Consider the following 17,321-nt stretch of genomic DNA (forward strand, 5'->3'; position numbering starts at 1 on the left):
GTTTGTGTTATCCTGACTGGGGATAATAAAGGCAGATTTTCATGACTGAGCATAAAACAGACAAGTGAGTTTGGCTTGATGGATTGCACAAGCTGCCAATTTGTGTTTCGGCTAGTGGTAGAGAGGGTGGCATAGTGCAATGGGTAGGAGGTGTAGCCCCCATCTGCACTGTACATAAAGCAGGATTATACCACTTTAAACAGTCACAGCACTATCCAAGGAATCCTGGGGATTGTGGTATGTAAAGTGTGCCGGGAGTTGTTAGGAGACATCCCCATCTACAATTCTAACCAATCCCTCTTCCTAAGGAACTTTGGGAATTGTAGTTCTGTGAGGGGGATAGGGAGCTAACAACTCTCAGCATCCTTTACAAACTACATTTCCCAAAATTCTTTCCCATGATTGCTTACAGTGGCCTGGTGCTACTTTAAGTGTATAGTGCACCCGGCGCCTTAGAAACCTACTTGTGTGACAGGCCTGGCTCATATGCCATGGTAAGCCAAACTGTGTGTTATTGCAGATTAACATGGTTAAGGCAGAGACACCTTACTCGCAGTCTCAGCTACCACCATGTTCATTGCAGGGGGTTGGACTAGATGACCCTTGGGTCCCTCCCAATTCTGCTCTTGCCATGGAGGAGCAAAGTGGCCATGAGACTCTCCCTGGGAGTCTGCACGTTCACACTCTTCCAGTAAGCCTTGGTTTGTACTACTGTGCTGTATGAACCAAGCCATATTGTGACTTTTGACTGTGACCCTAATGTCAACCCTAATGAAACTTTATTATTTTAAAGCTATTTGTTTTATTATTATCTGCCCTCTTTCCCAGCAGTTTGGGACTTTGCATATGGTTCTCTCCCACCCCCACCCCCCAGTTTATCTTTGAAACAACCGCGTGAGGTAGGCTTGGCTGAGCTATGTGGGTGGGAGGCCAAGGTCACCCAGGGAGTTCTAGGGCTGAGTGAAAGTGGAAGCGGACATTCTCCGGGTGCTGTATTCTCCACCCAATGAGCTCAAATCCCACACTTGTGGGGTGCTAGCTTCATGGTAAGATCAGAGTGAGAATCGTAGGCCTGTTTCATATGCACCTTAGGACAAGCAGCTGCCTGTCTCTCTCTTCCGAGGCTTAGTTTCTCTCAGCTAAAGGTCACAATCTGCTTCTGGATTGCAGCCCAAAGAAGGTCTCTCCTTCTTTTGTTTGCAAACTGTGGTTGTTGGAGCTTGTCCAGCGTGATCTCAGTCCCTGCACCCACCCTGTTTCTGTCGCATGTACCAAGGGTTTTTTTCTGCTGAGTAAAGACATTAACCTCCCTGTTCCATTAGCAACAGAAGGAGGCTGGGCTGTTGTCATCGTCTGAGCAGGAAGTGCTGCTTCTTGGGTCTAATTCTCTCCCGCTCCGTCGGGGCTTCAACATTCTGTAATTCATGGCCTGAGGCAAGCGACACAGCCCGTTAAATTCATAGGAACAGAGGAAGTTGCCGTATACTGAGTCAGACTATTGTCCACCTCAGTATTGGCTACACTGGCTGGCAGCAGCTCTCCCATACAGGGATCTCTCCCAGCCCTCTCTAGAAGGGCCAGAGAAGGAATCTGCATACTCTCCAACATTTTTCTGATGAAAATAGGGACAACCTAAGGAAAAGTGGGGCATTCCGGGATCAAATAAGAAACTGGCAGGCCCTCTGTAAATTCAGGACTGTCCCTGGAAAGTAGGGGCACTTGGGGGGTCCAAATCTGTGACCTCCTGCATTCAAGGCCGATGCCTTACCACTGAGCCACAGCCATTAGAATCACAGAACTGTAGAGTTGGACCACTTTGATCAGGAGGTGGAAGGGTTTTCCCAGGGATGGGGAGCTTTTGGCTCTCCAGATGTTGATGGACTTCAGCTCCCAACATCCCTGACCTTTAGTCATGCTGGCTGGAGCTGATGGGAGTTGAAGTCCAACAGCATCTGAAAGACTACAAGTTCCTCATCATGGGATTGTTCTCTGCTCTCCCCTCCATTTATGCCATGGTCCCCACATGGGGGCACTTCCAGACTGTTTCAGTTTTTGGGTGGGATTCAATCACAAACTCACAAATTGGTGGGGATACAGGAGAGGGCCTTCTCGGTGGTGGCTGCTCCCAGACTTTGAAACCCTAGAGAAGCTAGACTGGCTCCCTCCTTGTTGTCCTTCCGCTGACAGATGCAGACTTTCTTGTTCCAAAAGGCTTTGGAAAACGGACTACTTCTAATGAACGGTCATTATTGACATGGTTTTAATAGATTTTATACAGAGCGAGTCCTTTAAAAGAGGCCCCATGGATAGAAGGTACACATGTATAGTTTTAATTCCATCAAAGTTTAGTTGTTTTTCAAATGATTGTTTTTTCTATGTTTTAGTGGTTCTTATTTTCATCTGTAGGTTGCCTTGAGTCCTGTCAGGTCAGGGGGGAAAAGGCAGGGTATAAATAAAAAATTAAATAATAAAAAAAAACATGCACAAAGGTGGGAGTTTTTGTGGTAAAGAAAGTGATGGGAACTTGCATTGGAAAGTGTGGGGTAACAATTGCTTGACACTTCGTTGTCTAACTTCACTGGAAACAAATCGGGATGAATGCCCAACACGCAAGCTGTCTGGAAGAGATGTGAGAGTGAGTGTGCTCAGGACCTTTTCAGGCACCGAAGGGAATCCTTTCCCAGGGATGAGCTGACAACAGGAAGCCTTGGGATTGACCAGGCCTGGCAGAAATATTTTGACCCTCTCCTTCTCTCTTCTGCTGGCTAGCAGAGCCTCTCCTGTGTTTCAGTTTCAAGTGGAAACACTTAGCTCCAGCTCAGTGCCCTTTGGTCTCTCTTGACTTTAAACTGTAAGCTGCTTGGGGCAGAACTCTTTGTCTTTTTGTGCTTGTACTGCAGAGCGCCAGGCATGACATTGGCACGTTCTAAAATAACATCTGTAAAATCAATCATTCCTTATTTAAAGAGGGAGGTTTAAAACAACACCACCACCCGGGTAAAATAACCTTCCCATATACTTGAATTTTTCATTCTTATGTTCCAGTTTTGCTACTCTTTTCCTGTTCCCCCTTTTAATTTTTTTACTTTGTCCTCCCCATCCCTGTTTTTTAATTGCGCTAGGAAATTCTTTAATTAAAAGTTTCATTCTCATTCTGGAACAATTTGATATTAATAATGCATATCCTATTGAGAGTATGTAATTGCTCGTGGTTTTATATATATTGTTCCTTTAATTTTATATATATTTCCTCCAGAATTTTAGGAATTTTATCACTAAAGTCTTGCTCTCTGCTTCAGTGGAGTCGGGTGCAGATGTTATGCTAGCTTTCGGAAAATGCTAACTCGTAACCTTGGGAATTCACACCCCTTCACCTTTCTGAGCCACACATCGCCCTCTCTCTTCCCTTTTTGCATTTCCAGTGGCGTTTGATTCAATGCCAATCATGCTTAATGCCAACCATGAGAGAGGGACAGGGGCAGGGCCTTAGTGCTGCATCAGTTTGGAGAATAGGCTTGACCGTGATCCCGCCCAAGAAGGACGCAAGGGTGTCGTGACCATATGTGGGTTTCAGTATTGTTGAGTAAGAGTGGGAGGTAGAGGTACTGGGTTGTGTCCAACTAACATTTATTCTGAAACAGACCTAAGTTATTTATGTCCATTAATGTCAATTTGTCTACTCTTAGTATGAAGTGGCGAATGCCGTGGTCATGTGGGATGGTGAGATGGGTGGTTGTGTGAATAGTGGGTTTTATGTTGGTTGGAAGTTTGTATCATGCTGCCTAATAGTTTTCACTAACCATGTGTTATTGTGGTTATTGTGCATTTATATGATTAGATTTACCTTAATGTAAATTATCTGAAATTGTGGTTATTGCATCTCCGTGTATTTTAATTTTCCTTCCCGTAAACCATTTTGAAATTTCTGTGTTGCAAGTAGCCTAGAATCGACTAGATGAGGATGACAATGCCTCTGAATGCTGAGAATCCCAAGAGGGTAGAGAGGCTGTTCTGCTCAGTTCCTGCTTTCAGACTTCTCAGAGGCATCTCGGCAGCCACTGTGAGAACATGATCCTGCACTATGAGGGGCCAGTGGCTTGATCCAGCAAGCTCTTCTGATGTTCTTAGTACAGTGGTACCTCGCAAGACGAATGCCTCGCAAGGCGAAAAACTCGCAGGACGAAAGAGTTTTTCGTTTTTTGAGTTGCTTCGCAAGACGAATTTCCCTATGGGCTTGCTTCGCAAGACGAAAACGTCTTGCGCCTTTTTTTTAAAACCGCCAATGCGTTCCTATGGGAAACCGTCAATGCATAGTGGTGCTTCGCAAGACGAAAAAAATCACAAGACGAAAAAACTCGCAGAACGAATTAATTTCGTCTTGCGAGGCACCACTGTAGTAGTAATAATAAGCAATATGCTGCTTTGGGATTGGCATTCACAAAGTGGCATTGCAGTGTGTGTGTGTGCGTGCGCGCGCATGTGCACATGTATGCGTGAAAGGACAGACCTCTTCCAGCCCCCCCCCGCTACAATCCAGTGCAAATCACCATTTGCAGAGATCTGATCTTGCGTCTGCAGCAGGGCATGCTGTGGCCCAGAGGTGAGGGGTGGGGAGTTTGGGCTCCGAACCCTGCCTCTGATGAAACTTTAAAGCACAGGCCCCGTGTTCCAAAATGTCATTTTTAAATTGCCCGTGCATGTAAGAGAATTTTTCGGTTCAGAGCTGTCACTTCTGGAGGATGGAGAATATGAATATAGCTGCACTGCCACATCTGATGGAGGTAGAGGGGGGAGACCATCTGCGTGTTGTTGATCTGGTTATATATATTCCCCCCCCCTTCCCCAACCTATTGTAATTAGCAGCACATTTGGGCTGAAGATGTTCTGAGCCATGCACAGGCTGTTGAAGATGTTACACCTCCCTGCATCTTGCTAGCCCTAATCTTAGCTGCAGATGGCACAACGCATGCTAACATTCACCCACTCGGGTTTGCAGCTTCTGAAGGAATTGGCAGATCCGAAATCTTTCACACACATATCCAACTTGTCATGCTGCTCAGCTTGGTGTGCGTGCTTGCAGGTGGCACTGTGTCCTGCTGGCCTAGGACAATTTTTGCACTGCTAGGCCTTTAATATTTAAGCAGTATCCTGCCATATTGGACAAGCCCCGACCCTCAGCTTTTTCAGAATACTGAGCTAAATTTATTATTGAACAGTTCATTAATTCTTTCTGTTTTTTATTGTAAATAAAGATCCTTTCTGTCTTGTAAGCTCTGACAAGAATCATTTCCAGTGAAGGAAAAGTGTTTACAGATGTTTAATTGCGCCCCCCCCCCATGCAACAACCATTAGTGCAGATGCTGGTAGTCTAGTGAGCTAGGAACTTTAGCGTAATTAATTTTAGTTGTAAAACTGCTTTAGGTATGAGGAGGTAATAAATTACAAGTGTTGCATTTACATTGATTGAATTCAAATCCTAATCCAGTACTTTTAGTTCAGGCGTCTATGCTCCAAACCATGATTTCTGTTTCTGTCATCCAGGCAGATCATGGTCGGCTTCACTCCTTCCCTGCCTTCTCCATGAACCCCCAAATGATAGTCTCCAAGGGTGCCAACACCCCACATTGTGATTTGTTGGTTCATTTGCATCATCAAAGTGCAGTTGGCCTGTACTGTATTATACAAGGCAGCTGAAAATCATGGTTGCAGAACCTTGTTTCATAGCCACTCACAAAGTATGGTGGTTTGGATGATGGTGGTTCAAACATTATGACAGCCCATTGGTTTGGCATCATATCTGAACCATATTAATGGTTTTTCTGGTGTAAACTTGGACAGTTCACTAGTTCGGCTTACATGTCAAACCAAACCATGAACCATGGTTTATGAAGCTTGACCATGGTTTGGCAAGACATCCCAACGGACAAACCATAGCTTGTGGTTGCTTCATAACTAAGAATGGACAGATGCATATTTCTGGACTGTGCCATTTTTGTACGTGTTTCCTCCTGTTTCTGCATTAAACTGCATTTTTAATTTATTTAATATATATTTTAAACCTATTTTCTCTTAAAGCACCCATTTCAAAAACTGCATTTTGATACCTTTTTTTGAGCTTAGAATTGGGTCAGAAAATTCAGAAAGCACTAAATTCTGACCTGTGCATTAGTCTGGGAAGTACAGGTCAGGTCAATTAATTTTGAAATTTGCAAATATCAAATTCTCCAAACACCCCTAATCTGAAGTGGGATTTGCAAACAGCACTTTGTGATACATATGGTTTGCTGTGATATTCATGTTAGCCAATTATTTCTCTCAGCCCTAGTTCCTTGTTGCAAAATGGGAACAAAAAGAGGTACCCAGTTATAACTGAGGACAATTTTTTGCAGCTTTAATGAATGGGGGAAATACAGAATTTCAGCCTGTGTAACTTTCCTTTCCTCTGTGGTGCCTTGACATGGTAAGCTACACTGCCTGAAACTGCTGTTCCCCATGACTTTTCAAAGGCACAGCTGTCAGGGAGGCTGGACTTGCATAGTTGCTGCGAAACTGAAATACCGTATATAGTGGTTGAAATGGACTTTGTACATAAAGCACTGCAGTCCTTATGGGGAGTCAAGAGACTGAATTGATGTAAAGGCCTTCTAATCCCAGGGTGTCAAATCAAGAAAAACCAGTCCTAGTCGCCTTCTGTTTTATGTTCCAATTTTGTGTGTGTGTGCGAAGACAGCTCGTTTATTTTATTTAAGGCCTGAGTATGTAGTCAGTTCTTAAAATTAACTGATGGGCTGTTGACTTGTCACCCTGTGAATAAAACCTCATTGCTTTGTAATTTGCTTGACAGGGTTCTGTCCTGTTGACAGTGTGCTCATTACAGGGAAAATATAACCCAGATGTTGGATCCCTGTTCTCTGTTTTGCATGTACCTTTCTTTCATTTGTTCATCCTCTCTGTCTGTTAATCTGTTTATGGTGCAAATTGGTTCCCAGCCGCAGAGTCCCCCTTCCCGGCATGCCTAACTGCTGAGTGGAAAATGAATGGATACAACAACTGTCTGGGATTTAAATGGGCACAATTTTATTGATTTCAGAGGTAGGAAGCTTTGGCATCGGCATTGGGCGTGTGTCCCTCTCAGCCCCCCTGCTGGAGGATCGAGGCATGACAGGTTCTTTTCAGGGGTGGATCCATCACAAAACGCAGGTTTACGCGGATGGCCCTCAAACGCTGAGGGAAGCTCTGTGGCCCGCTAGCCCTATGCACTTGGCTTTACGGCCAGAGACTTCCCTCCAGTCCCCTCTAATGGGGACCCTTTTAATGTTGCCACAGGGAACAGGGGGTGGATGAAATGCTATAGGATTCCACCCAAGGCCTAAACTGCCAGAGTTCTGACTAGTGCTGTGGAGAAGGCGAAACCTACAGATCAGGGGAAATTCCTTCCAGGCTCCGAATACGGTAACCCCCAAAAGACCTCAGCAAAGCGCTCCTAGCTGAAAAGGAAAGGGTTAGAGCAGTACAGTGGTACCTCGGATTACAGACGCTTTAGGTTACAGACTTGGCTAACCCAGAAATAGTTGATGTTGTTGTTTAGTTGTGTCCGACTCCTTGTGACCCCCTGGACCAGAGCACGCCAGGCACTCCTGTCTTCCACTGCCTTCTGCAGCTTGGTCAAACTCATGTTTGTAGCTTCGAGAACACTGTCCCACCATCTCGTCCTCTGTCGTCCCCTTCTCCTTGTTTCATCCTTCCAGCCTCTTGTTCTTGCAGTCTGGGACTCTTTTTGTTTCTTTTGCTGCCTGCCTTTCACTCAGGATTATTCCCCTGCAAAGTGGTGCCTTTGCAAGCCGCCTCAGAGTCTCGCTCTCTAAGGAGTACCTCTGTTCATTTTTTACAGCTCCCCGCTTCTCCATGGCAACATAGCTTAGTGTTCCCTGCAGAGCAGAGAATCCGTTTTATTTCCCGTGTCTTTCCCCCCTTCCTTCCCTTCTTCCCTTCCCCTCCCTTCCCCATCCCTTCTCTCCAACTGGGCTTTCCTGTCCACGGACATGGATGTTTTGCTGGGCTTTGTCTGTCACCAGAGTGTGCAGTGATGAGACCGGTGGCCACAGCAGTTCAGCAAGGCTTCTTAGTGAAGGATGGCAGAACGAGGGAACGCTGTGGGAGCCAGGGTGAAAAAGAAACGCGATCAAACACCGCTCTCAGGTTTTTTCCAAAAGGTAATTTGCAAATGCAGGGTGACAACACGGTTGGTTTTTGTCAGCTGGTAAAACTAAGCATCAGGGGTGGCACTCTTGCTTTCTCTCTTAAACCAGCAGCAATTTTGATAATAAATATCTACACACCTGATTCAGAGGTGGAACAATAGGGAGGCAGGTTGGCCTTTCCAAGAGGAAATTTTTAATGGGCTACTATTGTTCCAACCTGTCCGGCAGGTGAGTCATTGGTAACCAAGTGACTTGGACGTATTTTACTTCTCACTTATTGCTGCCTTGTAACAAAGGTGGCTCCTATTTGAACAGTTTATGGGGAAGACTGTGAAAATATAATATGGCTTAGGGCAAAAATGTATTTTTACATGTTGGAGTAATTTGATAGCAACGTTGCTACCCTTGTAGTACAGCTTAGGTGTATATTGTTCATCCTGAGGGTAGTAGGTGGGGATGGATGGATTTGCAGGTTTTTGACACAGTTGAGTATCAACTTGGGAGCAGCTAGCTGCAAAGAGCACCTATTGGGCAATGCCTGTAACATCACCAGACCCTGGGGCCATGTTTCATGGTTTATATCTGCTTGTGATTTCTCCTCTCCCCCAGGAAGGTGAAAATGGTAATGAATATGTGCCACTTGTAATAAATTTATTATTATTTTATTTAGCTATAAATTTATTTATGGGCCTTATTTTTGGGTATATGCCTTGGAAGGCAGCTTAAATATAATAAGACACAAAATAGCATGTTACAAACAAGAAAAATGTAAAAAAAAAGTTAGATAACAGTGTTGTTGTTTTAAAAACTGGCCAGTTAATCCAAGCATTAACAAAACAGCAAAGAGTCTAAAATATAATGAATAATATTAAAACATTTTAAAAACATTTTAAAAAAGCCTTCCACAGGTGGTTTGGGGGCCTTTTCTCTCCCATGTTAGGCCCACCAGGCACCAACCTTGTCCTCATTTTTATGCCAAGCAAATACATAGTTTCCTGGATTGCATTGTTAAAACCATTTTTAATATGTTGATGTGATTTTATTGTATTTCTTACTTGGTTGTAAATAGCTGGAGGAATTTCATAATGGGATGCAATACATACATTCGATGAACCTAACCTAACCTCTGGATGGCTTATTGCCCCATGGCTTATCACTTGCGAACCTAGTGAATCTCACGCTGCTGTTCTGGTTGTTGTTGTTAGCTTTTATTATTATGTGTCTCCAGGCCTTACTCTCTCAAAGGGGTTGTCAACATATTGCCCTCCAGTCGTTGTGGACTACAACTCCCATCAGCCCTGGGCCATTGGCCTTCCTGGGGTTGCTGGAAGTTGTGTTCCCCAATATCTGAAGGACATTATGTTGGCTTCCCATGATATAGATGAAGAGGTCTTGCCTCTTAGGTTAACCTTGAACCTAATTGGCCCTGTAAGTGCCTTTCCACAATGTGTCTGCCTTGGAGAAGTTTGTAGTAGCAATTCTCTTTGCCGGTGCTGTGGAATTGGGGTTTGTGACTTGCAGATGGGGAATGAGTAGTTGTGAGGAATCACAGTAGTCAGCCATCAATCAGGGTTGCCACTCACTTGGGTCTGCCGTAATTTTTCAGATGCCAGTGTATGACACAAGGGAGCGTGCTTGGGATGCATTGAAAGCAGGTAGGCTCATGGGAGTGGTGCTTGCAGCTGAGATCTGTGGAACCAGGGAAGAAGCTTTGATGTTGATTGCATTGAGTAATATGAGTCGTCATTTGTAATCTGGGTTGCTCAAAGAGTGTGGTTGGAACACAAGACTGTTTGCTTCTGTCGAAACCAGGGAAGATCCAAAGGCCCTCTGATGTTTGACAGATGAGGACAGGAAAACAAGCTTGCAGAACCTCTCTTTTTGCACCGAACCAACTTCATCAGCACCCGCCCCCCCCCAGCACTGCCGCCACTTTCACACTTGCCTCTACTCAGTAGCAGTTTGCCATCTGTTGATTTAAGAGCCACAAAGAGTGTGTGTTTGTTTTTTGGGTTAAAGATGAATTGGGGGGGGGGGGCAACTTTTCCATTCTTAGCAGCAGTTCAAAGGAGGCCTTTGAAAAGTAATTCAAAGTATTTGCAGTGAGAGATGGGGGAATCCGTCAGTTTTGGCTTCTCTCTCTTCCTCACTTTGCCAGCCTTAAGTTCAGCACAATAGATTTTCCACATCAGTTTGTGACTTTTCTTTTTCTGAAGAAGTCCTCATGAAAATTCATCAGCATTTTAGTATGTATTTTGTCTAATGTATGCATTTTTGGAAGCCATTTTTGTAAGCTATTTGCTCAGCTATAATCTGTATATTTATATGTTACTTTCACTAATATATTCTCAAAACTTACTTTTTGTTTTTATCTTGCTCTTCAGCCAGAAGGCTCCCAGAGCAGCTTACTGACCAATAAAGAAAAAGAGCAGTTCCTCTCTCAGGGTTTTGGCCTAAAATACATGACACAAAAGTGATTGAAGGGATAGCTCAGTTGGTGGAGCATGAGACTCTTAATCTCAGTATTGTGAGTTTGAGCCCCACTTTGGGTAAAGTTTCCTGCCTTGCAGGGGGTTGGACTAGATGACCCTTGTGGTCCCTTCCAACTCTACAATTCCATGAAGAGGAAAATGCTCCCTCTTCCCTCCCCATCTCCTTTTCCTGATCAAGCCTGACTTGCCTGAAATCACTTGGTGCTCCTCATTGACTTACCTTACTCCTCCCAGTTTCACAAGTAGAGCTCAAAATACCCAGTTGCCTTTTTTGGTCTGTTCATCTTCTAAGATAGTAATATTCCAAGACATGAATTTGAAAGCATGGCCCTCTAGTCATGGTGTTACTATTTTTTGTTTAGTTTCAGATAGAATTTTTAACTAACCCTTTCCTTTTACCTTTGCCTTTTAAAACCCTTTCACAGTGTGTGAAATACTGTGTCCTTAAGTGTTTTTGGTTTTTTGTTAAGGTGGGGATTATTGTCCCTTCCCATCACAGGTGCGTGCATGGGGGGGGGGGGTTGGCTGGGCCTGGGCCCACCCTCATATCTAAATAATAAAAAGTGGCTTTGCAGGTCCCTGCCCATGCTCAGTTGTAGCAGTGCATTGTGGTTAACAGGCTGCTTCTCTGCACCTTCCAGTGTGCTGCACCCCCAGCTATGCCCACCTCTATCCACAAGGCTGGCCCACCAGTGGGTAGGGGTGGCACCTTCCCAGTTTGCCTCAAGTGGCAAAATGGGATCGACTGCCTTGTTTGTCCAGGCCATGAGCATCGTGGTGCATACAGGCAGAAGAGGCATGGGAAAGCTGTTCTTGCAAGAGTGGGAACGCACTTTAGCTGGCTTGTGAGAACTGCCCATCACTTTTTGTGCAGAGAGGGGCTGCATTTATGGTGCGCTTGCATGTGGCAGCCCTGCATTGCTCATCACCTCGTGCAACAGGGCTCACCCCTCCAAGCAGACTTAAGGATGTGCTTGATTTGACGCACCTGAGCACCCCACAAGCCGTACACCCTGAGTGTTTTTGCAAGATTCCCTGGGTTTCACACCCCAATGGAATGTGCTGCTAATGCCTATGCTAACTATATAGCTTTGTATGAAAAAGGTAACATTGAGCAAGGTGGACCAGTGGTTTGACTCAGCATAAGGCAGTTTGTTCTTATCTATTCTCCTTCCACCACAATCAGGTTTTTTAGAACAAAAGCTTGGGAGGTGGAGAAGGGAGAGCTGGCATAAAACCCTTTGACCATTAAGTCCAGCTCTTGGGAAAACTCGCTTGGAGTGCTTTAATGCAGTTTGGTGTTCACCCAATTCCTTCCTTTAGGATTTTTTAAAACCCCACATAGAAAATTAGGCCTTTTCTACAGTTGTAGCAAAATGAGGTGGGAATGAGGTGGTAGAAATTGTAGTATTTTAGACTACAGGTAGAAGGATTGCATTTTGCAAAACTCCCTTGTGGAAAAAACTCTGGGGTGTTAAAAAAGCTAGCAGAGCAGGGAGCTGGCTGATTTAGGACTTTTCTCCTTGACAGACTAGTTCTGTATTTTCCAGTGTGACTTTGATTTTGCTTCTTGCTTTACATGAGGAATATACAAAAATGGGGTCACTCACCAGCAGCCTGAAGTTTTCCCATCCATCTCACCATCTCAGGGTTCTGCCTCTACATTTTGAAGCATGTGTATAAAACAACAAGTGCACCAAATGCCAGCTTCTTTGTCTTCATGAGGGTAGCTTAGCTGCTTCAGAGCACAATTAGAACCCACTTTTTAATTGATGTTGTTGTTGATGATTTACTATTTATATTCTGCTTTTCCAAAACAACAAAACGTTGCGCTCAGTGCGGCTGATAACGGCAGCATTTAAAATTAACAAACATTACAGCCACCACAATACTTTTGAAGATGCACTAGCATATAAATAAAGCAAAAAGCAAATGCATCAATGCAATTCAATACAAACTCATAGTGATTTTAGGTATCAGAAATAGCTGCTGAGCAGCAGCCCTGTTCCAGTTGACATAAACCGGGAAGAGGCTTTTGCACCAGTGCTTCAGGAGCAAGACTTTTCCTAGTAAGAATATAAGAAGAGCCTGCTGGATCAGGCCAAAGGCCTATCTCGCCCAGGATCCTGTTCTCACAGTGGCTCTCCAGAAGCCCAAAAGGAAACCTTCAAGCAGGATCCAAGAACGAGAGTCCTCTTCCCTCCTGTGGCTTCTTTGCAACTGGCATTCAGAAGCATTGCTGCCTCTGACAATGAAAGTAGAACATAGCCATCCTGGCTAGTAGCCATTGCTAGCCCTCTCCTCCTCCATAGGTTGGTCTAATCCCCTTTAAAGCCGTCCAAGTTGGTGGCCGTCGCTGCCTCCTGGGGGAACGAGTTCGTAGTTTTACTATACCCTGAATGGGGGGGTTATGGGGTTGTCTTCGTTTTTGTTATGTATTTTGTGTTTTTTATATTGTGATTTTATGTTGTGAACTGCCCTGAGAGCTACAGGTATAGGGCGGGATATAAATTTAATAAACAATGTCTTTTCTTTGGTCTGTCTTGAATCTTCAACATTCAGTGTCACTGGATGTCCACAAGTTCTATCCACTCTCTACCCAGCATGCACCATCTTACAAACTTCTGCCAAGTCAGCTCTTGCACACCGTTTTTCTAAACTAAAAAAGTCCCAGACGCTTTAACCTTTCCTCAAAGGATAGGTTTTAGTCTTAGTTTTTAGTATTGATTTCTTTTTCACTTTTGAAGAGAGGAATCAAATCATTTCTATGTTGTTTTCAGAGGGGTGGGTCAACAGGTTCCATAAATGGGAGGAGAATTATTATTGTTGTTTTTTAAAGTTTTTCTCTGATTTTTCCAATAATTGGTTGCACATTTGACTATTTGTTTATCATTTCCATACTCCAGTGGACTGTCATTTGAGGCCAAAGTGTCTGAAGCTGTTGCATGCTCCTATCACATTTTGTTAGTATGCAAACCCTCTTTTATGGCCATGTTTCCATACATAAGGCAGGGCCAGTGCAGTAAGGCATTCACATTCCCCTTTTGTCAACAGAGGTTGAGTAGGACAGAAGCAACTGGGTGGCAGGCTATGGACTAGTGGCTAAAACATGGTTTTCATGTAGACCTCCTTCTGAGTTAACTTGAACTCATTCATACAAAAACAGGGTACTTCCAGACAGAAGAAGAGTTTGGATTTGATATCCCGCCTTTCACTCCCCTTCAGGAGACTCAAAGCGGCTAACATTCTCCTTTCCCTTCCTCCCCCACAACAAACACTCTGTGAGGTGAGTGGGGCTGAGAGACTTCAAAGAAGTGTGACTGGCCCAAGGTCACCCAGCGGCTGCATGTGGAGGAGCGGAGACGCGAACCCGGTTCCCCAGATTACCAGACTACCGCTCTTAACCACTACACCACACTGGCTCTCCCAGACAGGTGTTTACAGTGGGACAAATGCCTCATGCATGAAAGGGTGTTTTTTGGGGGTATTTTTTTGGTCGAGTTTTGTTGAGTTTCTGAAACTCAACATCAAAAAAACGAAGATCATGGCCACTGGTCCCATCACCTCCTGGCAAATAGAAGGGGAAGAAATGGAGGCACTGAGATATTTTATTTTCTTGGACTCCATGATCACTGCAGATGGTGACATCAGCCACGAAATTAAAAGACACCTGCTTCTTGGGAGAAAAGCAATGACAAACCTAGACAGCATCTTAAAAAGTAGAGACATCACCTTGCCAACAAAGGTCCGTATAGTAAAAGCTATGGTTTTCCCTGTAGTGATGTATGGAAGTGAGAGCTGGACCATAAAGAAGGCTGATCGCTGAAGAATTGATGCTTTTGAATTATGGTGCTGGAGGAGACTCTTGAGAGTCACATGGACTGCAAGAAGATCAAACCTATCCATTCTTAAGGAAATCAGCCCTGAGTGCTCACTGGAAGGACAGATCATGAAGCTGAGGCTCCAATACTTTGGCCACCTCATGAGAAGAGAAGACTCCCTGGAAAAGACCCTGATGTTGGGAAAGATGGAGGGCACAAGGAGAAGGGGACGACAGAGGACGAGATGGTTGGACAGTGTTCTTGAAGCTACCAGCATGAGTTTGACCAAACTGCGGGTGGCAGTGGAAGACAGGAGTGCCTGGCGTGCTCTGGTCCAGGGGGTCACGAAGAGTCAGACACAGCTAAACGACTAAACAACAACAACAATTTTTTTGGGTCACCCATATTGGGTCACCCATATTCTGCTTCCCCCTTAATTCAGATTTACCCTATCCAGGGAAACTCAGATAAGTAAAAGAAAAAACTTCTGTTGCCAGTGACCCTCTTGCAAATATCTCAATAACTCGTTTAGAAAATCAACCCTCCATGTGGAAGCACACTTGTAGACACATAACAAAATCATTCATGGGTTGCCTCCAGACTGTTAGCCTTTTTCAGGAGTGATTCAAGTGCACACTGGAAAAGTAGGTTTGTGCAATTAAAGTGGATTGAAGTGCTCTGTTGCCCTGGCACCACAATGGTTTTTTTTTTTTAAAAAAAAACAGCCTGACTTCTTGTGGTTGGACAAGTGATGGGGAAACACTGGAAAGTGTAGGATGAACAATGTATTAATGGGAAGGCACAGAAACACCCCAGAGGCAAATCAGGATGAGTGCTCATTGTTACATAACGCCCCCTGCAAACAAATCAAATGCATTCTCAGTAAAGACCATATGAAGTCTGCCGTATTCTCTGCATAACATTTGTGCAAACAAATCAGGATAAATATCCAATAAATAGATTGTTGTTGTTTGCTTGTTATTATCTAAATTTCAATACTGCCCTTCACCCAAGGGCCACAGGGAGGTTTACAGTATACAAACACAAAATGCATACCATAGTAACAAACAAAAACAATACCCCTCCATAGTTTAAAAGGCCATAGATTGTTTAATTAGCCAAAGGCCTGGGTGAAGTTTTTGCTTGTTGCCTAATGATATTGATCATCTGGAGATGCCCGTGGCCGGTCATTCCTGCCCATACCTTTGTTTTGTTAGGGAGATAGAATAATAGAATCGCAGAGTTGGAAGGGACCACGAGGATCATCTAGTCCAATCCTCTGCAATGCAGGAATCTTTTGTCCAACGTGTTGCTCAGACACATGACCCTGAGATTAAGAGCCTCATGCTCTGCTGACTGAGCTATTGGCTGGTGGTTTCTCAGTGGAGAAGGTTGCGGGAAAGACAAAGCAGCTTCCACCCAGTTAAGGGGTGGGAACTGATCCGAAGGTATTCGTGTAAAAGAAATTGTATTTTGAAGTGGGGAGTAAAAGTTCTGGGAGCATCTTGAGAGCAGTCCCAATTGGTATATTTCTTTGTTTAACAAATGCTTTTCTAGCTGAGAGAGTGTCATACTTTGGTCCAATGTTCACGGAAGCAAGTGGTGAAACTGATCAAATGCCGAAAAGTTAAAAGGTAAAGGTAAAGGGACCCCTTAGGTCCAGTCGTGGACGACTCTGGGGTTGCGGTGCTCATCTCACTTTACTGGTCGAGGGAGCCGGCATATATCTTCCGGGTCATGTGGCCAGCAGGACTAAGCCGCTTCTGGCAAACCAGAGCAGTGCATGGAAACGCCATTTACCTTCCCGCCGGAGCGGTACCTATTTATCTACTTGCACTCTGACATGCTTTCAAACTGCTAGGTGGGCAGGAGCAGGGACCGAGCAACGGGCGCTCACCCTGTTGCGGGGATTCGAACCGCCGACCTTCTGATCGGCAAGTTCTAGGCTCTGTAGTTTAACCCACAACGCTACCCGAAAAGTTAGCAGGTGCCCAATTCTGAGGCCCTCTTTGAGCTTGGGGCAGTGGATCAGCCAGCTGCTAGGAGTGTGGTTGCTGGCGGCCTCCAGCTCTGCTCTGCTCTTTTTGCTTTGTATACTGTGTGCTCCAAAATGGCAACCCAATACTGCTGCCCCTTGAACTTCTCACTGCTCATGCGATGATAACGTGGTCCACAGGGGAGGAACGAGGGAGGTACTAGGATGGTGTGGTACCCATTTGCTTTGAGGGCTGCTTTAGAGAGAATCTTCCACTGGGGAGATGCTGGATTGTTCGCAGAGCTACCTGGCAGTTCAGTAAGAGAACTGGAGGAGGATCCTTTTGTAATGTGGGTTTAAAAAAAACCCAGCTGTCTTCTTGTAGATCCTTAAATGACTTGTTGCTTGGGAAAAGTAAATATAGCCAGGAGAGCAGATGGAGAGCTTCTTGCTGCAGCTTGAGAGTCGAGGTTTGTTAGCAGACGTTTGTAACATGTTTTTTACTCTCTTTTTTGTATTTTTAAGTACTGATAAAGAAATGTTTGCTTTTTCATCTATTGTCACAATTTTTCTCCTCTTTTTAAATGTCTCTGCTAGATTGCAGTCTTAATACAGTCCCCCATCCCACCCCCCAGAAATATAGAAAGCTGTTTTGTACCAGTTGTGCCTTGCTCCATATTGTCTACACTGACCGGCAGTGACTCTCCAGGGTTTCAGACAGGGAGCCTCTCCCAACCCTACCTGGAGATGCCAGGATTGAACCCAGGACCTTCTGCATGCATTCAGGTCACACGTTCTACAGCTGAGCTAGAGACCTCCCCCCTCTCCCATT

At 44.6% G+C, this 17,321-nt stretch overlaps 1 protein-coding gene and 1 long non-coding RNA gene across 11 annotated transcripts in view; one reads left to right on the forward strand and one right to left on the reverse strand.

Annotated features, from left to right (window-relative positions):
- LOC310666937 overlaps nucleotides 1-17,321 on the reverse strand; it is a 288,749-nt gene that overhangs the window by 135,688 nt on the left and 135,740 nt on the right. The window lies entirely within an intron of this gene.
- PITPNM2 (phosphatidylinositol transfer protein membrane associated 2) overlaps nucleotides 1-17,321 on the forward strand; it is a 210,676-nt gene that overhangs the window by 46,051 nt on the left and 147,304 nt on the right. The window contains exon 1 of one of the 10 annotated variants that reach the window (XM_083418118.1): nucleotides 7,960-8,213. The exons of the other annotated variants lie outside the window; for them this stretch is intronic. The gene's annotated coding sequence lies outside the window, so the exon portion shown is untranslated. Of the gene's footprint in view, nucleotides 1-7,959; nucleotides 8,214-17,321 lie in introns of those variants that run through there. 10 annotated transcript variants of the gene reach the window in all.

The sequence above is a fragment of the Podarcis tiliguerta genome (genome assembly GCF_965153285.1).
Source record: "Podarcis tiliguerta genome assembly, chromosome: 16".
NCBI classification, from domain to species: domain Eukaryota; kingdom Metazoa; phylum Chordata; class Lepidosauria; order Squamata; family Lacertidae; genus Podarcis; species Podarcis tiliguerta.